General features: G+C 39.8%; 1 pseudogene; it reads left to right on the top strand.

The window, feature by feature from the left end:
• Positions 1-15,993: 15,993 nt before the first annotated feature.
• On the top strand, positions 15,994-16,616 carry LOC147903351 (signal peptidase complex subunit 1 pseudogene; annotated as a pseudogene).
• Positions 16,617-20,586: the final 3,970 nt, after the last annotated feature.

Here is a 20,586-nt window from a genome sequence, read left to right as displayed (position 1 = left end):
TTGGGCAGGAGATGTGGACAGCATGAGATCAGTGACAGGGTACTGTTTTTCACTTGGATCTAAAGTTGTGTCATGGGTCAGCAAGAAGCAACCCATAGTTGCTCTTTCTTCTACCGAGGCTGAGTACAAATCTGCATGCTTTACTTCTTGCGAGGCAGTGTGGTTGAGGAGGATTTTGGGGGACATGGGTGCAGTGCAGAACAAGCCTACGCAGTTATCATGTGACAATCAGAGTTGCATGGCGATTGCAAAGAACCCGGTGTTCCACGCTCGCACAAAACACATTGAGATTCAATATCACTTTGTACGCGAGCTCATCATGGATGGAGAGGTCGACTTGGTGTCCTGTCCAACTATAGAGAATGCTGTGGACATCTTCACGAAGGCTCTTGGAAGAGACTTGCTGGAGAGGCATCTTCATCGACTCGGCATTGGGCCGAAAAAGTAAGTTCACTTGCGGGTGGACATTGAGGGGGGGTGTTAGATATCAATGCTCCACTCTCATGTAACTACGCAGGAACCAGCTAACTCTACTTATAAGCCCCCCATATGAGGAGAAGGCATTTGAGTAGCTCGGTTATCTAATAGGTCCTAGTTTGGACACCAGATGGGGGCCATGTGTGACCTAATGGCTGGACGACTTCAGATAGAGTTGGCACACTGCCAACTAGGCTACATGCAAGTGCGGGAAGGCATCCCTTGACTGACCGCATTGAGGGTAGATGGAGCATTTCCCGAGGTAGCCCACTCTCAAGTTGCAGGGCCCATTTAGAGCCTCAGATGGTCCCAGATGGCTCTGGGCCAAATGGAGACCGTAGGTTAGTTGCTCTGTTTTGCACACCGGTTCTATCGTATGGTCGGTTACCTCTATTTCGAGACCGACCCCTAGTCGACCATTTTGGGCGGACTGGGTCGGTCACCCAATTGAGCCTAACCAACTACAACTGGTGGCTATATAAGAGCAAGCCCGTGAAGCCCATTTTATCACTGGCTATAGCTACCCTGATTCCTTAGCATCCAACCTTCGTCTTCTACTGTTTCCAGCATGCCATCGAAGCTTCTTTCACAGGAGCGCACAGTTGGGAGGCAGCGCCATCTATTGTATCAGTTCTACAGTAATCAAATTTTTGATTCTCCATACTATCTTGTTTTCTTTCTTGCGTATGAGATCGTGTTATCTGTTGAGCACAGACATTGTATTATTTTCTTATACATATATCTTCAAAAAAATTCCATAATAGGACTATTCTATGTTTCTTTGAAGAAATTCAAAATGTAAACATATTGCAGTAGGGAAGTACAGGAGCAAACCATTACAAGTAAACTTTTGAGATCTGAACTCAGTAAAGAAGAACAAAAGCTTAAGCAAAAAGCAAAACTAAAACTAGACCTAAAAGCAGAGCTAAAAGTAGAACTAAAACCAAATCTAATGAGAGAGGGGCTCTCTCTCTCATATTATAAATAATCAGAGAGGAAGTGTGCCACCTCTCCCCATACATCACGTATGGATTTTCTTTTCTTGTTTTACAACTTTCTTATTTTACAACTTTCTTATTTTCTCACTTTCTTAATTTCAAAAATTTTATTATTTATTCAATCTTAAACTGACAATCTTTCCTAACTCTCCATTTTAATGCATGTCCTTAACAGCATTGAGCAAGAGCTAGGCAATTAAAAGAAGTGACCATGGTGAATGCAAAATTGAAGGGCAATAACACCAACATTCACATGATCATAGTCCAACTCATAATATCTCAAAGGTTGCAGTGATGATTACTTCCATGTTTTCAAAAAGAAAACATAGAAGCTCATGCGAGTAATTAGTTTCCAAAAAGTGCTAATATTTTTCCATCATCAATTACAAAAGCACTATAGGGAGGATCAAGTCTGATGGACTTAATGTCATATCTCATGTGCATCCATTTCCAAAAAGCGCTAATATTTGTCCATCATCGATGACAAAAGCACAATACGGAGGATCAAGTCTGATGGAGCTGATGTCGTATCTCGTCTCTATTTCTACCTCCTTTTAAAAAGTGCTAAAAGTAAAATTATATTATAGATTAGCGACTATAGGCTCTATAACAAAACAAAACTATTGGACATCTTATTATAAAACAATACAACAAGATGCAATCACTATCAAGTAATGCAACCAGATGACTATTTCATTATGTGCTCCATAACAAAAAAAAGTTGATTAACATTTTTGGGTTTAAAACAACATCATTTGATATCATAATGCCACAATTGTTTTGTAGCTACAGGAGGTAAGTCCCTATAGAGTGTCTGGCCAATGGCCTAACAGAACTACTTGGTCATCCTGTGGACCTGGTCATCGTTGGAGGAATGGTAAAGAACTTTGATACATGGATCTCTATGGCATGAAATTCAAGGCTGATTCTCTTGTACATGTGCACAAGTCTTGAGAGGAAATGTGCTACTCCATGAGTCTCTCTATGGAAGCCAAGTTGCACATCAGTTCTCTCTCCCTCTCATGAAGGGAATGTTGCATCTATAGTGCCTATGGTTGTAGCTCCTCACTATCCCTCTAAGTCTTATTCTGCTATTCAATTGGCCAACCATCTTGCGAGCTAGGGCTCTCTATTGTGAGATCTCTGCTATGGTCACTCAACCTCCTCCTAGCAAAGCATCATGGATTTGCACCCCCTTCTGGAAAGATGTGGCTACTCTAAATGAAGCACTATTGGGGATTGAATCATCATTTGTAAAGAAAAACATAGAACCAAAGCATTATGAGAATCTATTTAGTAGATATGGCATACCTCTACCAAAGACGCTCCATGCCTCTTTGTTGTGGTGACTCTCAAAGAGTAGGACATCCAAGTAGGCTAGCCTATCCCATCTCCTCCTTGGTGGGAGTGGGCAATCATCCAAAACCCTTTGTCTATTATTAAATAAAAATATTATTAGTTTCATATGAATCTAAATGATTGGAGTAAAGAAAAATAATAAAATCCACATATACTCACAAATTGAGAAAAGAATGTTAGCCTTCTTGCTTTTCCCAAGTGGGTTACTATCTTCTTTTTGAAGTTCTATACTAAAAGAGATTCAAATATGTCTTTACACCTTAAAATTTGGGCAACACATGAAAAAGTTAGAGTAATTTGAAAGGAGATGGGTTTTCATATTTTAGTGTATTTTTTGTTTTACTCCCCCTCATCCAAAAGACCCCCCCCCTTGGGCCTCACATATTATGAAAAATATGTACAAATCTTAAAATGGTGCATATTTTTCAATGTATATACCTTATATTTTGTGGGAGGGGGGACATGAAATCTTCATATTTTTCCCTTGCATATTTGAAATTTTTTAACAAAATTTATCCATATTATATATGGACCTTGTCCTCCCATACTCTGGATCTTGGACAAGGGTAGTAACATATTACATATTGAGTTGGCACCCCAGGGATGGAATTGGAAAACGATCAAAGCAACTTACAATCTATCGTCTTGAATATTATAAAAAATGACAATGATGAATGGATCCCCCAAGTATATGAAAAGTATTCATGGTTCAAAATGCAACCCACTAATCAGGGCTGCTATATTGTTAAGGAATACCCCCTCCTAACTTGAGGCATGAAATTGGCCATAACTTTTTGTTGTTGTGCTAATAAAGTTGTTTCATCTACTATTCCATTACAACTTAGCTGTACCACATTATATAGTGTAGTAGAAATGTATTCTTTACATCAGATGGATGTAAAGAATGCTTTCTTGCATGGTGATTTGCAAAAAGAGGTCTATATGGAGCAGCCATCAGGTTATGTTCATGCTGTTCATCCTGAGTTTGTTTGCAGGTTGAAGAAAGCCTTGTATGGCTTAAAGATGGAGCAGTAGTGTCTTGGACGATTTAGCCAACATGAGCTTTAGATACTGCAATCATGTTCATACTCTAGTCGGACATAGGGCCTTGCAAATTTGTTCCACCTTGGCTGGATCTATCGCAATCATGTCCTTTGAAATGATGTGACCTAGTAGCATCCTGCTACTAACTGCAAACATATGTTTGGCTAAGTTTGGTGATAGCTTGGACTCCCAACACTTAGTTAGGCACAACATTAGGTGGTGGAGGTGCTACTCCCAGTTCCAAATACACTAAAGTCATCAGAAAAAATCCTCATGAATGAAGTCAGGTACTCATCAAAGATCTCTGCCCCATTCCAAAATGAAGGACGTCTTCTCTTGATTTTTCATAGCCATCTAGACTTGGTTATAGTTCCTACACATCTCATGCCCAACAACCATGGCGGCAGTAAGCATAGAATCCATGAAGGGTAACGGAAAGGGGTTAGTCATGGTGGTAGCATTGAGACTACGATAGTCCACACATACCTGCCACTTATTGATTTTATTTGAGATGATGACAATGGGCAAGCAATGTCTAGGTGGCCCTGCCCATTGGATAGATGAACCTGACTTGAAGTAGTTTACTTCAGATTCATTTGATATTGTTGCTGGTAGACCAGCTTCACATTATCTTTCAAAATGATCCAGTGCTGGAAAAATTAGGGATAAATTCCCTTCATATCTATGTACCTCTAAGCGAACACATCCTCAAAGGATCCAAGCAAGGTCTATAGTTCTAACTATCATAATAGGCCTATCACTTAATACATACCACAGTTGTAATGACTTTATGGGAGATACAAATAAAATTTTAAAAAAGTAGTGATAAGGATGTCTAACTAGACATGTCACATATGGTTGTAACAACTCAAAATCATCACTATGCAATGCACATAGCAAATTTAAAAAAAGGAAGATTAGATGGATGGATAGGGTTTCTATATCCTTCTTATATGGATGGATAGCTTTGTATATGATAGCTAGCTTGACATCTAAACAACTTTCTTATATCTACATTGAACTCTCATCTGCCATATCCCTTCTTTTAGCTACTAAGTTTCATATGCTCTACCCTTTGATATCTAATTCACATAGTATTCTAAGAATGGAATACAAATTAATAATTGATTCACATAGTTTCATATGCTTTACCCTTTCATAATTGATTTACATAGTATTCTAAGAATGGTGTACAAATTGAACTAGAGCTACACCTTTAGTTGGAATGTTATGATATTAGTATTGCTTTAAAAAAAATTGAGGCACTTATAAGGGGATTTTTTATCTTATTTCATAACTTGCACTTTATTGTATTATAGGACCATAAAACATGCTAGTTCTAGATGCAAAAAAAAAAGTGAGAGATTCTGTCAATATATATATATTTATAAATATACAAGGTTTGTCCTGCAATGTATCTGGCCCATAATATATACAGAAGGTTTGTCCTGCAATGTATCTAGCCCATAACATGGTCTCCCCCATCCCTAATCTATTAACTATAAAGTATGATTCTTGGATATACCAACCCTTTAGCTGCTTCATTATCAATAACTCCTCTATCACTACCTTCACTATCATCACTACTACTATCAATAAAAATCCTACTACCTCCAATTAGCTACAACCTATAGCTTTGGGTCATAACCATATCCCTATAGCCCTTGCATCCATGACATATAGATTATTTCTGAGATATACACTTTTTTTTTACATTTTAATAGAGCTAGAATATATTATGTCTTAAGGAAGAATGCAATCAAACAAACACGAACATGAAACTTTTATATTACCTCTACTAAAAAAGGAACCACCATAAAGCATGTATCAATAACAAAGGAAGTATCCTCGAGGATGCTCAGCACAAATAGAGCCCCAAATTTACTCACAAATTTTGGTAACCATGATTCAAGGCACATACAATCATGGATAGGAAGCAAAATAGAGCTTTCGCTATTAAGCCTGGCTACCTCCTCCATCTCCACATCAATGCCAATAAGGCAATTCACCATCCATGTTGCTACAAGACAACATTACACAAATGAAAAAGTACAAGTACTAAAGACCACAATAAACACTCAATTTTCAATAGACACAAAGCAAATTGCCTAAAGCATGCATTTTGCAGAGAAGCTCATGGAAGCTTCTCTTATGCGGAGACCTTGCATGCCTAGAATTTGGCAAAATGGAGGTCCATGAACTCTACCATGGTCAATATGAGCCAACTAATGCAGCATGGAGGATGTAGATGAAGCAAACAAGAATTCAAGGTAGAGGTGTCCAAATGCAAGAACAACGAGATCTCAGCAAGCACTATGATTCTAAAAGAGTTTTAAGGGATCCATCATGTTGAAAGCAATGGCATAGATGCTAGAAACTAGGTTGTGAAAAACTTAATCTCAAAAACTCTACAATATTTTGCCACACAAATCCTGATAGCCACTTTAAAAGCTATAGGGGCTTTTTGTCACATTGGGACATGAAGACAATTGTAACAATCGAATATAGAAATTTTCAATATTCGATATTGCTTTCTTTATAAGATAGTACAACAAGCCCATGTTGGCTATTCTTGGAATATTCATATGTGCTTGCCACATGAGTAATATCCTAGCATGATATGGAAAAATGTTTCGATGGTCAATAGATGGGCAACAGAGAGACATCCTTGTGTGAGAGGATCTAATGTAGTGTAATCTCCAAATGGATAGGGAATGGATATTTGTATTAGCATTTGTGTGGAACAATCCTATCAAATAGATTGCATGCCAACTTGCAGGTATGCATCTACTCTCTTTTGCCTTATGGCGAAGCTTCTTTTGGAATGAATCCTCAGACCAACTATCCAAATAGTTCATGTACAAGATGTGTACATCGGTTTGGTTCTATATTTTTTAGATGTCTTGCTCATTGGTCCAATGTATCGATCCATTGGAATATTTGAGCATGCATCGATCCTCGATTTTGGACCTTGTATCTGATGATGTGATGCTTGCCTTTAGCAAGTAGCCCTCTGTCATGGAATAGTACCACACATTCAACCAGATAGCCTTTCCATGTGAAGTTTTGATTGAACTCTTCATTTTGATTTGGATGATTATGCACCATCTTGTGCTTGATACCTAATGTGCAATGAGTGCTCAGGAATATATGAGGAAGGCCCCGTGTGTCAGCTACTGCCATTATTTCTACCCTACCATGAACAAGATCCGGGGATCATCGAGCCTAGTATCTCAAACTTCAGAGGCTTGATTATCTCATGCTCTAATACTCTTAAATCATTGGTGTCAATGTCTCTCTACAGAAATGTTGTTTGAATTGAGTTTAATTGCTTTTCGAATTCAATAGATCAATAATAAGCATGGCTTGTAGAGCATCAATACACTAAGACCAATTATGCTTGCTAGCTTTCCCCATTCCTTCTGTAGTTTTGGAGACAAAGCAAGTAATTGACCAAAGGTGATATGAGCTTCCTTTTCTTTAAGGTCGGACAACAAGTTATAGCTTCCAATTCCTTGTCCTAAAGGAAAGTTTGATTGGCTAATTCTCCTCCTAGATGCCTTCTTTTTCTTACTATGGCATTCCTCTTCCTGATGTTTCTCATCTACTTCTTCCTTGCTTTCTTCTTCTTCTTTTGCTTTACCACGCCCCCATTTAGCCATCATTACCTCTCTTTCCTCATCCCCTGAAGAAGATTCTAACAAGGATACTTGTTTTTCTTCTTTCTTTCTCAATCTAGGACACTCGCAGCGATAGTGACCTTTTTCATTACATTCATAGCAAGTGACCCCACTCTTATCTCGAGCCCTATTTTCACTCTTTGGTGCTCTAGGTTGTCGTGCATTAACCAAATGCAATTTCAAATTAGCAAACTCTGCCATCAATTGGAAGATATTATGATCTAACTCAGAGGACTTTGGTACCTGAGGAGTGCCCATTACCTCCACCTTAGAAGTTGAAGTTGTTGAAGACACAAAAGAGGATTCAATCTTTAGAGAAGCTTCTTTCTTGGTCGCAATGCGAAGTGCCTCCATGTATCTTGTTGCATCTTTACTCATTACTTTTGAGCAAAGACGAGGCTCCAAAGCCATAACAAATTTGCTCATCTTTAAGTGCTCCATCCCTGAGAGACTTTGAGGGGCCGCTGATGCAGATGCCATAGCTTGCAAAGCTGCCCTTTCATACTTTGTCCATAAAGTTTCGTATCGATTGCCAACGCAAAGACCATCTCACCCTCTCCTTAATAGAACTAGTCCAACTGCAACCTCAAAGCATTTGGCAACTCCACTGTCCCAAATCTCTGCTTCATTGCAGCCACCACTTGGTCCTAGTCCTCCTTGGTAGAGTCCGGCAAGGCCTCATGCCAACTCAAGGCTACATCTTCAAGAAAATCAGGAAAAATCTCCACTCAATCCTTCATGGACCATCTAGAAAGCTAGCATCCTCAAACAAAATCTCGAAGATAAGACTCTGGGTCTTCCCCTTGGGTCCCTCGAAACACTGGAATCTTCACCATGATGAAACACAAAAAGGAAACACCAAGATCCAAATAATATCCCAAATAAGATCCAAACAAGATCCCACAGAGCCTTAGTATACCAAGGCCAACTTATTATGCATAACTACTTGTTGAAAATCCTCCACAATGTGATCCTCAACAAAATCTTCAAAAATAAGTGACCAACCAGCACCATGAAAACATTGTGTATACATGCATTCAAGAATCACTTTTCTCACAATTGGAAGTGCACATAATAGCTTCAAGATATTGTACTGTGACACAAAATTGGGCGTTTGGTTTTGGTCACATCTCAACCCACAAATTAAAGAAGAGAGAAGAGATTTGGGCATTAGATGAAGCTTAAAGAGACACTCCTCTCTATCTTCTCAGATCAAAACAAAGATATAAACATCAAAGGTGAGGTTGTACTCTAGCATTGGAAATAAGAAAGGCTGAGGGGAAGCATTGATTTGAGCTAATGGGTCAGCCCCAAAAGTAAGGGTGAGCCGTTGTTGGAAGAACATCTTTTAACTCAACACAATGTGAACTGATCTGAAAGGCGTGAATTGATAGGGCTGATTTGGCTGAATGGGACGGTTGTAATGAAACACAAATCTCAAAAAGATAAAGATTCTAATATCAGATTCATTCAAAATGGAGCTTGGAACAGAAAGTCATGACGGTTTTACGAAAGGTTCTCAAAACTACTCCAAACAACAGACCCAACCACTCAGACAACAATAACTTTTATTCTACTAAATGGAATAAATATCTAAATACATCTGTAGATAGATCTTGAAAGGATGAAGATTTTGATATAATTTTCATAGCAGGGAGTAGAAAGTTATGACCATTTTATGGCAGACTGTCAAAACTGTCCATACCCAATTGTAGTTATGAAAAGGGCAACGAGCTCCTTCAGGAGAGAAGTAGCTTCCCAGGTACATGACAAATTGAGGTCGCCCAGGGGAGTAGAGAATACCCTTAACACAGATCTAGAAACGACTCACTCATGTGGGTACACTAAGCTTTAGAGCAAGGAGAGAGGAGATGGAAGAAGGATGAGGAAAAGGAAGCATGAACTTTATCCAAAACATCAAAAGCAAGAAGAGGGGTACAAAGTGAGAGCCCAATGCTCTAGGGAGAAGGGAAAAGATAGGCAAAGCGAGATACAAGTGATGGCATAACTATGAAGGGAAGAACCAGATGCTGGAGAGTGAGGAGAGAGGTCTCTTTTATAGAGCAATTCTCACCCTCCTTCACCTTGTTACATTTTCAGCCAGTAAATTTCTTCACCCCCTGGTGACATAAGGACATGGGTCACCACCATCAAATGTCCTTTTGGGCACATTCTGACGTGTCCCATCACAAGATCCTCATGACTCTTTAAAAATTGAGAAAGTCAAGAGTCTTTCCCCTTGGAGCCCATAGGGACCCTCTCTTTTCCATATGTCAACATCCTCCATATACCACCTTGGAATTCTAGAAGGATTCCTCTTGACTTTACACTCTTCCACACTCCTCCACATGCCCTCCATGTGCTTGGCATGTGCTCTTCATATTATTTTAGTACCTTATGGAGGCCATGTAGTCATCTGGCCCACTCAAAATACATGACTCATTTCTAATTTCCCAATTATAGAGCAAATAATATATCTCTCAAACCATTCTATCCCTATACCAAGGTATTTATAATTCATACCTGTGGTATTTACAATGATGCACTCCACTCATAATCACATTTACAATCATTTTCACTAATTATTCTAATTAGTGTCAAACCCACATTAATGATTACATGAAATAAAGAAGTCGACATCAAAAGATTGACAAGCCGCAAAGAGCCATCTCCCACTACCAACTTCTCCATCACGCTTCTTGGTTCTTTGTCTCCATGGCTGGCTTTTGTCACCTTGCGGACCCCACAAATCCTCCCACAGGTTTCACAACAAAATATCATTTTTTGTTGTCACAGTACTCTTCATCGTTCGCATAGCAAAAGAAGTTGAAAGCATTGAGAATCACCACTCCATTGTTATAGTCAAAAACTACCCAAAGACTCAACTCTTCTTCACACCAAGTTGCTAGTGCATGAAATAATCCCCAATCTATCATTGTGCCTACTGCTAGCATTATCAATTCACCAACATATTCAAGAGTGCAAACATAAAGGATATGATCATAATAATCGTGCGAATAGCTTGAGCATCACCTTCACAATCTTCTAGTTCTCTTAAACGGGGCGCAATCTCTTCTAACAGAGTTCTTCCAGGCATCTTCTTTATCACATAAGAAAACACATGCCTATACTGGACATAACATGCAATCAAGTATACCCAAGACCGTTTCGTAAGGTGGGATGAATCCAATACCAAATGTACCCAGCCTCTCCACCAAAAGATGTAACATGAAGTTGGGGGTAATAAACTTCATGCACCTCTTCACTTCCTACTACTTTCGAACTGAGTTCGAACTGAGTGATAGAGATATTTATCACTGGAAAAGGGACATTAAAAAGAAGCTTTTATACCAATAGACCACACCATACTTTCCTCCCTTAGATGAGAATGAAGATGGTAACATCCCAAGTGATGTTGTACTCAAAGCATAGGGAGAAGGAAAGGATCAGCGGAGGCCATAATCTTAGCAAGCCAGTTTGCACCAAAGAGAAGAGCGATACGTTGTTGAAAGATGATCTTGCGGCTCAACATGACATGAACTAATATATATCGAGGAGTTTGGAGGGGCTGATTGGGTCAGATGGGTAGGTTCCAAGGAAACATTGCACCTCCTTCATAGACACCTTTACACTTAGCTCAAAACACTCTCCAAACTGTCATAAGACACAAAGACACATAACTTTCAGTAGATAGATGATATAAAATATTCAAACACATATCTAGATGCGCCTTGAAATGGGCTTTGTCTCATATAAGTTTCATAAGAAACAGAGAAGCGGTCAGAAAGATATGGGCAGTTTACTGGATGAAGGTAAAAACTATCTGAAAAAGAAATAGTCACACATAGAGAGTCATAAATCGAACATATCCATCCGTTTTGTCTACAAACACCCACGGTGACGCAACAATCCATCATCAACAAATCTTTCACTTGAAGACATAAGATGATGCCCCTTGAAGAGAGCTTTGCGTCCAAATCAAACCACCAAGCAAAAAGTTATTAGCAAAATACTGACAGGGGGTCAAACTGTCATGAAAAACACCTACTTCTTCTACTGGTGCTGACTTGGGAGAATACTACCTCCATGCTTAGATTTCATCAATGATCCAAGTCCCATAGAGGTCACTTAGGAGGGAAGGAAGAGCTCCCTTTGAGGCTTGGGAAATAGATAAACCATGTATGTACAATGAGCGACCGAATAGACAACACTTTTAAGCACTTTGGAAGAGAAAGCAATGAAAAAAAAAGGGAAGAGACACTCAAGAGAGAGAACCTGAAGTGACCTTCATTACCAATAGAATGAGACTCTACTCCAATGCAACTCAAAATACTACAAACACAAGGGAGAATAAGAGGTTTCATACATATAAGAGGGAGCAAAAGCTCCAAAACTACTCATAGAGAGAGAATAAACTAGAGAGAGATGGACTCAAGAGTCTACATGAGAGAATATCTACAAGAGGGAGAGAAGGCTCATGGAAGAGGCTTGAGGAGACTAGAGCTACAGCAACATGAGGCCTAATGATGGAAGAGATGATGAACAAGGGAGAGGAGGGCTCCTTTTATAGAGATTTTGTCACCCTCCTTCACCCATTTACAATTGTTGCCCGTAGATTCCTTTCCCCATCAATCACATAAGTTTGTATGTCACCATCCATGTCTTTTTTGGCTACTCTTGCCATGTGTCCCATCAAAAGATGCTCAAGACTCTTAAAATATTAAGAAAGTCAAGAGTCTCCCCACATGGAGCCCATAGGGACCCTCTCTTTTCCATATGTCCACATCCTCCTTATTCCACATAAGAATTCTAGAAGGATTCCTCTTGACTCCACACCCCTCCACATGCCTTTTGCACACTTGCAATGTGGCCTCTCTTATATTATCTGAACACATGGACATGAGCCCACCTCTTTATATGACTCTCTTCCTATTTTCTAAAAACCCCATAATATCCCATACACAAATAAATCTCACCCCATACCAAGGTATTTATCATTCATACACATGGTATTTACAATGATCCATTCCACTCATCCTCTCAATCCCATACAATATCTTAGAAAATAGAAATAAGTGAGAGCCGCTAGGCTATCACTTGATACTCAAACTCTTATCAAACATAGAAGAAAACAATACCAATGCCAAATAAAAAATATCAATTTTTGGCGTCACACCATCTTCTTGCAAGCCTTCATGGCTATGCATCTCGATCAAGTTCTCATTCTCATCAACTCTTATGCTTCATGATGATACCTTTTCTCTCATTGCTTGAGTCCGGTTTTATAATGATTATGATTTACTCACCTTAATAAAGTCTTGCATGGGCTCTATTGCTTCTCAAGATCCCCTTGTAAAAAAATTTAATTTTGACTTACCTGAATGAAGTAGACATGTATTCTTAGTGCATTCAAAATTTTTGCCATCGAAAGAAAATCAGAAACAAACTCATGGGCATGCCAGATTCTCACCACCAAACATGACCTTTCATCCAAAGGCATGTTGACAGTTGCGTAGTTCGCTACGTCGAAACCGAATCAAACTAGGTTTGCAAACTTCTTCATAATGATGGATCAACTCTCGAAAGCCTCAGTGTGTAATAAGAATGTATAATTTGCTTAGCTGTAGAAGATTTATTGCAAAGCCAATTTATTGCCTTCTGTGGTTTCTTGTTGCCTCCTCGTGCTTCACCACCGTAGGTTTTATACTTCTTCTCTCGTGGCCACAATGATGAAAAAATTTGGTGCATTTCCTTGAAACTATCGCTTATGATGTCATTCCTAGTGGCCAAAGTTGAAATTGTGGACTGTTGATATAAAGTTAGTCAGTAGATCTATAATGACGATTTTTGTCAGGACTATGCACTCAATCGCAATCCTAGAACATGAGATGAAGCTCATTGAATTAGTGGGTATTTGGATCTTTTGGGCTATTATCGTGATCACATCTGCTATAACTTGTGGAATCATCTTGATTATCATAATCTTGGACATATATCAGTGCATCATTTTTGAGATCAAGTGGTGGCAGAGGAGAAGAACTTCACAGCCATGCTACCATTTCAAGTGTATGATTAGGCCTTGATAAGTATGGAACAAGGAGGAGGGTCTTGTGTGATATGTATGTGCCCATACGAAACTAGTGACAAGGTTCACATCCTGTTGTGCTGCAACCATGTCTTCCATGCTCATTGTCTGAAGGCTTGTCTACCTAGAGCAGGATCATGCCCTTGTTGTAAAGAGAAGGTCATATAGATGAATAGATGAACCCATGTAATTCGGTTACATTTTTTTGTAATCTGCTTGATTGTGATCTGGCTGAAATTTGCTGAGGCTCTCTATTCTTGAACCTTGGAGTTTGTTTCCCCAAATGGTGGTTCTTGTCTCGGATGGTCCTAATGACCATAAGTCAGTGGTTCTAAATGAGATATTTGGTGTCCCTTTACTATGTTTAAGTTTAATGTTTAGGGTGATAGGTTTGGGCCTTTATAAATGAGGTATTTGGTTATTCATGAGGTTTAATCTTTACGGCTAGAGGTTTGGACCTTTATCAAACATGTGATAAATATAACAGAAGGTCTCAACTCCCTCACTAATGGATCACTTATCATGAGAGGCAAGTTGATGGCTTCCATTCTTGTGCTCTGTGAAGAGCATGTAGACTCACAAAAGATGGAAAAATTTGATCATTCTGCTGCAGTTGTGGAAAAGTTATTGTACAAACTCAGAACGGTCTGTTGAACTTGCCGGTGATGATATTATCAGGCATTATTTGTGAGATGCCAGTGTATGCAAGAGAGTTTCTGAGTTCATGCTTGAGACATTCTTGGCAAATGGCAAATCCACCAATGTGGATTGATTAGAGATTTGTGTGATGCCTTGTCATCATGTTTTTTGCGTAAGAATTAGCTTACGGATGATCTAGGACATCTATGCACTCATGCATATTCCAATTCTTTAATGCACTCATGCATAGAAATTTTGGATGTTTTTGTTGGGTAACGTAATGACGTAGCGACTTGTGTCATTTCAGGTCTGTAATTGATCGAGATCTAGCAGATGTTTCAGTATTAAGCAAGGCATTGCAGGCATATAGCTCGATACAATAACCTTTGACTTCTTGATAATTACTTTCATAACAATGGCGTTGTCAACAAGTACCCATGAATCAACAAATTAAAAAACAAATATTGGAAGATTATCCGAAAGTCTCTTAATGAGAAGAATATTTACATACAAAAAATGAAGATGAAATGCCAAGCTAATATAAAGACGCACAAAAAAAAAATCAAAGTGGATCCCATCGTCCTATCTTGAAGTGCTATACTTATATGGCGAAGGAAACTTTGATTTTCCTCGCATGTAAAAATAATTTATATTAATGTAACTGAACGATGAATTAATTATGAAAGATTTTGAGCCAAGGCTTTTTTACTTTTGTCAAATGTAGTTTTATATTACAACATTACATGTAGTAATTTATAAACGTATTCTCAGAAATGTCATTTATATTCCAACACTACATGTAGCAATTTATATATATAATTTTGATAAAAGCTAGAGTAATGATTTGTTGTTCAATAATATCGCATTTTAATATTGTTTCCATTTCAGACGTGTTTTTTGCATCCTTTCAGAAAGTGAGGCAGATGTACATACTTGGTGTGTACACGAATTTGGATGCTCAACTCTGAATACAAACACGCCCATTGAGATTTAGGTAATGTGTCAAGCTCTTACATATTCGCGATACTCAATCTTGGCGCTAATATTCTTGGTGATTTCAATCTCGATGCACGGGGAAGGGCCCGTTTCCTCGGATTATAACTCTTTGGGGAAGAAAGCGCGCTACCTCCCCACCCACACTATGTGTGGTTATATAAAGTATATTATATATATGTATATATATGTTTTGGGTTTCACCTTGTTTGTTGACTTTTGCTTTTGTATATTCTAAATTCTTATTTGTTTCTGCGTTGAGGTACTCCACAAGAAGGGAACGCTTAAACACACGTCATTTGCTCGGACCTACTATTGCCTGCTTAGTTTATAGTCAGGTATTTCCCTTTCTTGACTTTCAAAACTTACAGAAATCATATTTTTTGGTTTTCTTCCATCTCCTTGAGCCACATGTAACGAATATGCGCCCCTAGATTGATTTTAGCCCTTACGAATATGAGCCCTTAGATTGATTTTAATTAATGTCAATCATGAAGGTTGTACTCAAATAGCGTAAAAACTAGTGGGTATAAGAAAAGAAAAAAACATAGAATTCTGATATTCTCAACTTACTTATTTCATTTCAATTTAAAACATTGCTAATTTAAATTGACTTATTATAAATTTCGTAATTCCCCTTTAGTTGTAAGCGCTAAATATATATAGTAATCTTCGTCATAATGCTCGACTAAGATGTCATTAATGGTCCTCCTTAAAACAGGCCCTAAGATTGCTGCAGAAACGAGGGAAGCTCTGAAATAGCTTTGTTGTAGCAGAGCATTCTTGCTTTTGCAGTGAACCCATCTCCCCATCTTTGCATCGATCTCCAAATCCCTGCACCGCTTCATCATGGATTGGCAAGGCCAGAAGTTAGCTGAGCAGATCATGCAGTACGCTCTCTTGGTAGCCGCTGTGGCATCGCTTTTAGCGGGATTTATGTTCTCCTCCTTCAGGCTCATGCTTATGATTTATGGAGCATTTGTGCTGGTCATGTTGCTGGTGGTCGTTCCAGATTGGGGTTTCTATAATCGGCACCCATTGAAGTGGCTAGATCCCACGGCGGTTGACCCAAGTGCTAAGGTTTCGAAGCCAAAGTCTCAGACGGCTTCGAAAAAGCCCATCAAGTCTCTGAAAAAGTAGGCCGAAGTGAAACACCATTGTGTGTTGCATTCACTTCTTGAGAAGCGAGAGTTCGGTATTCTGCAACAAAGCCTGGTTTTCGTCATCCCTCGATTTGGCCGGCAATTCAGTGGCCTCTCGAAGGTTTTTTATGAGATTCTCTCGTCAACTTCATGGTAATTTATATAAAATTGATGCTATCCTAGTGAAACTTAATTTGCAGATCGATTCGCATTTTTTTGCTGTTAGTTCACTTCCTTTTGGATGGCATGATAGCATTTCTTTCGTACAAATGAATCTTTGTTCGCACTCAGTTCACACAGCAGTTGTGTTTGTACATGTTTATAACTTTGTTTATAGGAACTTGGAAGTGTGTACGAAGAATGGAAAGATGTCAGTCTCAGTCAAATATGCACTGGTTTGGATGACGTACAAACTTTGTGTTGCTTTGGGCTGTTCAGACGATTGAGGTTTGAGCTTGCTACGCCATGAAGTCGATTAAACTAAATAAAGTAAGCAAGGAATCGTGGAAGATTTGTTTCTCAAGGTTTAGGACATATCTCTGTTGATTAATCCTCCCTAAAAGTAGGGAAATGGAGGGAGGTTCTCTGACTAGTTAATTGATGAAAATCATCGCAAGCTGGGGTTCATTTAGTCCCTATGTGACACAGAAGAAACTGTGCACTCTTCCATACAATTTCAGTGCTTGAGTACTAACAGGGATATACGTTTGAATGATTGTTTGATGTCTAGCTACGTAATTTGGTAGTGAGGAGGCTGGCCCTTTTTCTGAGTGAAACTGCATTGTCCAAGAGGAAAGTCAGTACAGTCTGCAGAAACTTGCATTTTTTAGATGCAACTCCTTTTGAAGCAATACCTTTATCACATAACGGAATTGTATTTTGAAGATCTTGGTACCTCACGATGGTTGTGGGGGGTATCAATGCTCTCAGCGATGTCTGCATCTCATTTGAGTCCAATGTTATTTATGTTCTTGGGAACGTTTTTCAAGCGTCAATGACAAATGCTACTTTTTGGATTGCATTGGGAAGTTCTAGGCCAAAACAGCAAGGTAGAGCCTCCTATGATCAGCAAGAGAGTTTAAATTTCTTGATGCCCAACAAGTTCCAATAGTGGATCTGACCCATTTTTAATTGGTTTTTGGGGGAAAGTGTCTTTCAGGGAGCACAATTTCATTTCTGGTTCACAGAATGTAGCTCGGCATTTCCTATGATCAATGTATCTTATAGTTTGTAGGGCTTTAGTTCTAGGCCTCACATCTTCGGGGGTGCCAGTTGTGTTACCTTGTCATCAGATGAGTTTTTAAAACTGTCGGATCACTTTAACATGGTTTTGGGTGTTGTAAACGCATTTGGCTTTTATATGATTTTGGATAAAGAAACATGTTGTAGGTAAATGCTCTAATGGCCTGTTGAGGTCCTGTCAATGCTTACCAAATGACTTGGGTAGATGCCTTACAGAATCGTTATATATTGAGTTCTCTTCTGTTGATACTCCAGAGAGTATAATTTGCAAGACAGCATCAACAGAGAATCTATCTATGAACATCATGCATTTATGCATCATACTTTTGAGTGTGTAAAAGAACGGAAATTGGATATGAACTAGTGGTTGAGTGGAAGATAGTGAAATAGAAGAGCAATGAGGAACCTGGGGGAGAGAGTCTTGTAATGAGTCGGGGTGTATGTTGCAGGCAAGAGAGAGCTTTGTTGTGTTAACTAAAGGACCATAAAAGAAAGAGCCATTAATTTGTTTCTGCAAGTAATGCTAGCTGAAAGCCAGCAGGCAATCTATTGTCCAAACTTGTGGCCTTTGTGAAAATACCCTTCAGCGATTGGTCTTTCACTTTTGCAGATTTTGTAGTTTGAAGCAGAATATTATTGAGGGTCTTAAAAATGTTTTGGGGATCTAAACACTCCAGCTAGGTCCAGAGTATGAGAACTCCCCATTGGTGGCAGCCCAAACATGTGAAGAAGCTCTCTAACATGTATCAGTGGAAGAAGAAGACAAGCGTGCTCTGCACAAATTTGGGTTGGGGAACAGCAGATCAAGGGCACCATGAAACACGTTATTTGCATCAAAGTCTTTTCATATATTTGAAGTTGCATCAATGAGTTTCATATATTTGAAGTTTCATGAAACTCCAAAAGTGCAGGTGAAACTTCTTGTTTAATCCTTGTATATCGTATAATTTTTTTTGTAAAACTTGAAGTGAGAAGTTGCCACAGATTTGCATGTAACGAAAACCTCTAGCCAAGGCTACAGGTTCGCCTCTAGCAAGCTCTAGGAGGAGGCCTAGTGAAGGCTAGGTTCATAGCCAAGGAAACTTTGGGCGATTTGTAGTTCAAGGAGACCTATAGCTGGGGCTAGAGGTTTTTAATGCCAAGGAAACTTCTAGCTATAGCTAGAGGTTGGCATGTCTAGCCTAAGCTTAAACAAAAGCTTGATTCCCTCTACCTTCCTTCCTCCACCTTTAGTGGTTAGATGTCCTACCAATGAAAAAAAAAGGCTCTTGGAGTGAATGAACTCCAATTACCATTTGTGGGCGAGGTACTTGTGGGTGAAAAGATGGGGGGGGGGGAAAGGGATCATCACTTGGGAGCTCTTTTGCAACAAGGAACAACAATGGGCTAGTGGCCACCCAAAGCAAAAAGATTCGACTTGGCAATAGGTGATCAAGCCTTTGACCTAGACTTCTTTGGGTGCTTAGTTGGGGTGACTTTTGGAGAAAGACTAATTTACATAACTGAAAACCAAAAGCATTGGCCACCATTGAAGTATATATCTTGATACCTTCATTTTAGAATTACAATTCAAACTTGTGAATGTATCATGAGCCTCATGTAAAACTTGCATTGACAAATTCGGCGTTAAATTAACATCATTTTATTGAACACATCAAACAAAATGGCATATAATAGTTTGTTTAAGGGAGGAAGAGTCCCACTTTCACGAAGGGCTTGAACTACATCAACCCTCTCCTCTCGAAAAGCTGCACTTGGCAAGCACCATGAGGCGAGCAAGAGTAGCCTACAAAATTGCAAATTGTTGATGCACACGTTCTCCAAAGCAAAAGGACTAGGGGTGGCCACATTGGCGCCATGCCACCATCTATAGTGGGGCCCTTGCAAGAGGATCTTGGAGAGTGGAGCTTGTGTTAGAAATGACCCAACAGAGGCTACACGCAGCGGAAGACTTATAGTAATGCCCAGGAGCTCACACAGTGTGGTGTGGGGTGTGGAATCACAAACTTCTTTACTTATGTGCGTTACATAGATGTGCAGACTCATTAATAGACAATGAACCAACCCGATAGAGAAACCACCAAAATATATATTTCCGTCCACAAATATGGACACAATACAAAAGAGACAGATCCAGAGTCCCACCAATGATGTGGTCCTTTGATCTTACCACAAGGTCCTTCTCCTATCTGCTGGCTATCTCTAGACTCCAGTCCGCGTGCTCCACTTGGAGCTTCTGTAGACTTTCCGTCCAGATCACAACACCTTGCTGCCCTAAGAGACAGCCAAGGTTCAGCCCTTGAGAGCTCAGTCTGCAGCACACCTTCTACTCTCCTTCACCTCCAAGATGAGGCCCAAGAAAATGTCTTCTGGCTGCTCCTGTCTGCTGCTGGTTCTGCTGAACTGTTGGATGATTGAATGAGGCCCAATGGCCTCTTTATATAGGCCCCAAGGGGGCTGGCAAAATACCGACCAGCCTGCAGCAGACTGGCCGACCAGACTGGCCGACCAGTCTGTGGCTGGTCCAGCCCTATAAGGGCACACAACCCAGGGCTTTTGGCGCAAACCTCCAGGGCCCTTTGGCCCTCCATTCAAGGCAAGGATCCAGCCTATATAAGGCCTGCCTTCTGCCCACTGACAGCCATATTTGATGCTCCATATCTGGGCCTGCACATCCTGCCATATCTGCGCCTCTGCCAGGTCCTCTTCCCAGCCACGTGTCCTGTGCCGTACTCCTGTACATCCTGCTGTCCTGACCCGCCTGTACTGCGCCATCATCAGGGTCTGTTGCAGGCCCTTCACCTGCCCACTACCCTCGCCATGCTGATGCCATCTGCAGGTTCCAATCCTGTGAGGTGCTGCCCATGTGGCAGCCCCCTCTCTTTCTTCTCTCTTGGGCACATCCTGCCCTAGGTCTCCCTCCCCCA

This window comes from Dipteris shenzhenensis, chromosome 3, assembly GCF_047967505.1.
Source record: "Dipteris shenzhenensis isolate YYH24624 ecotype China chromosome 3, Dip_SZ_1.0, whole genome shotgun sequence".
In the NCBI taxonomy this organism is placed as follows: Eukaryota; Viridiplantae; Streptophyta; class Polypodiopsida; order Gleicheniales; family Dipteridaceae; genus Dipteris; species Dipteris shenzhenensis.
Note: the sequence above shows the minus strand (reverse complement) of the source record. Positions and strands in the feature narration are given on the sequence as shown.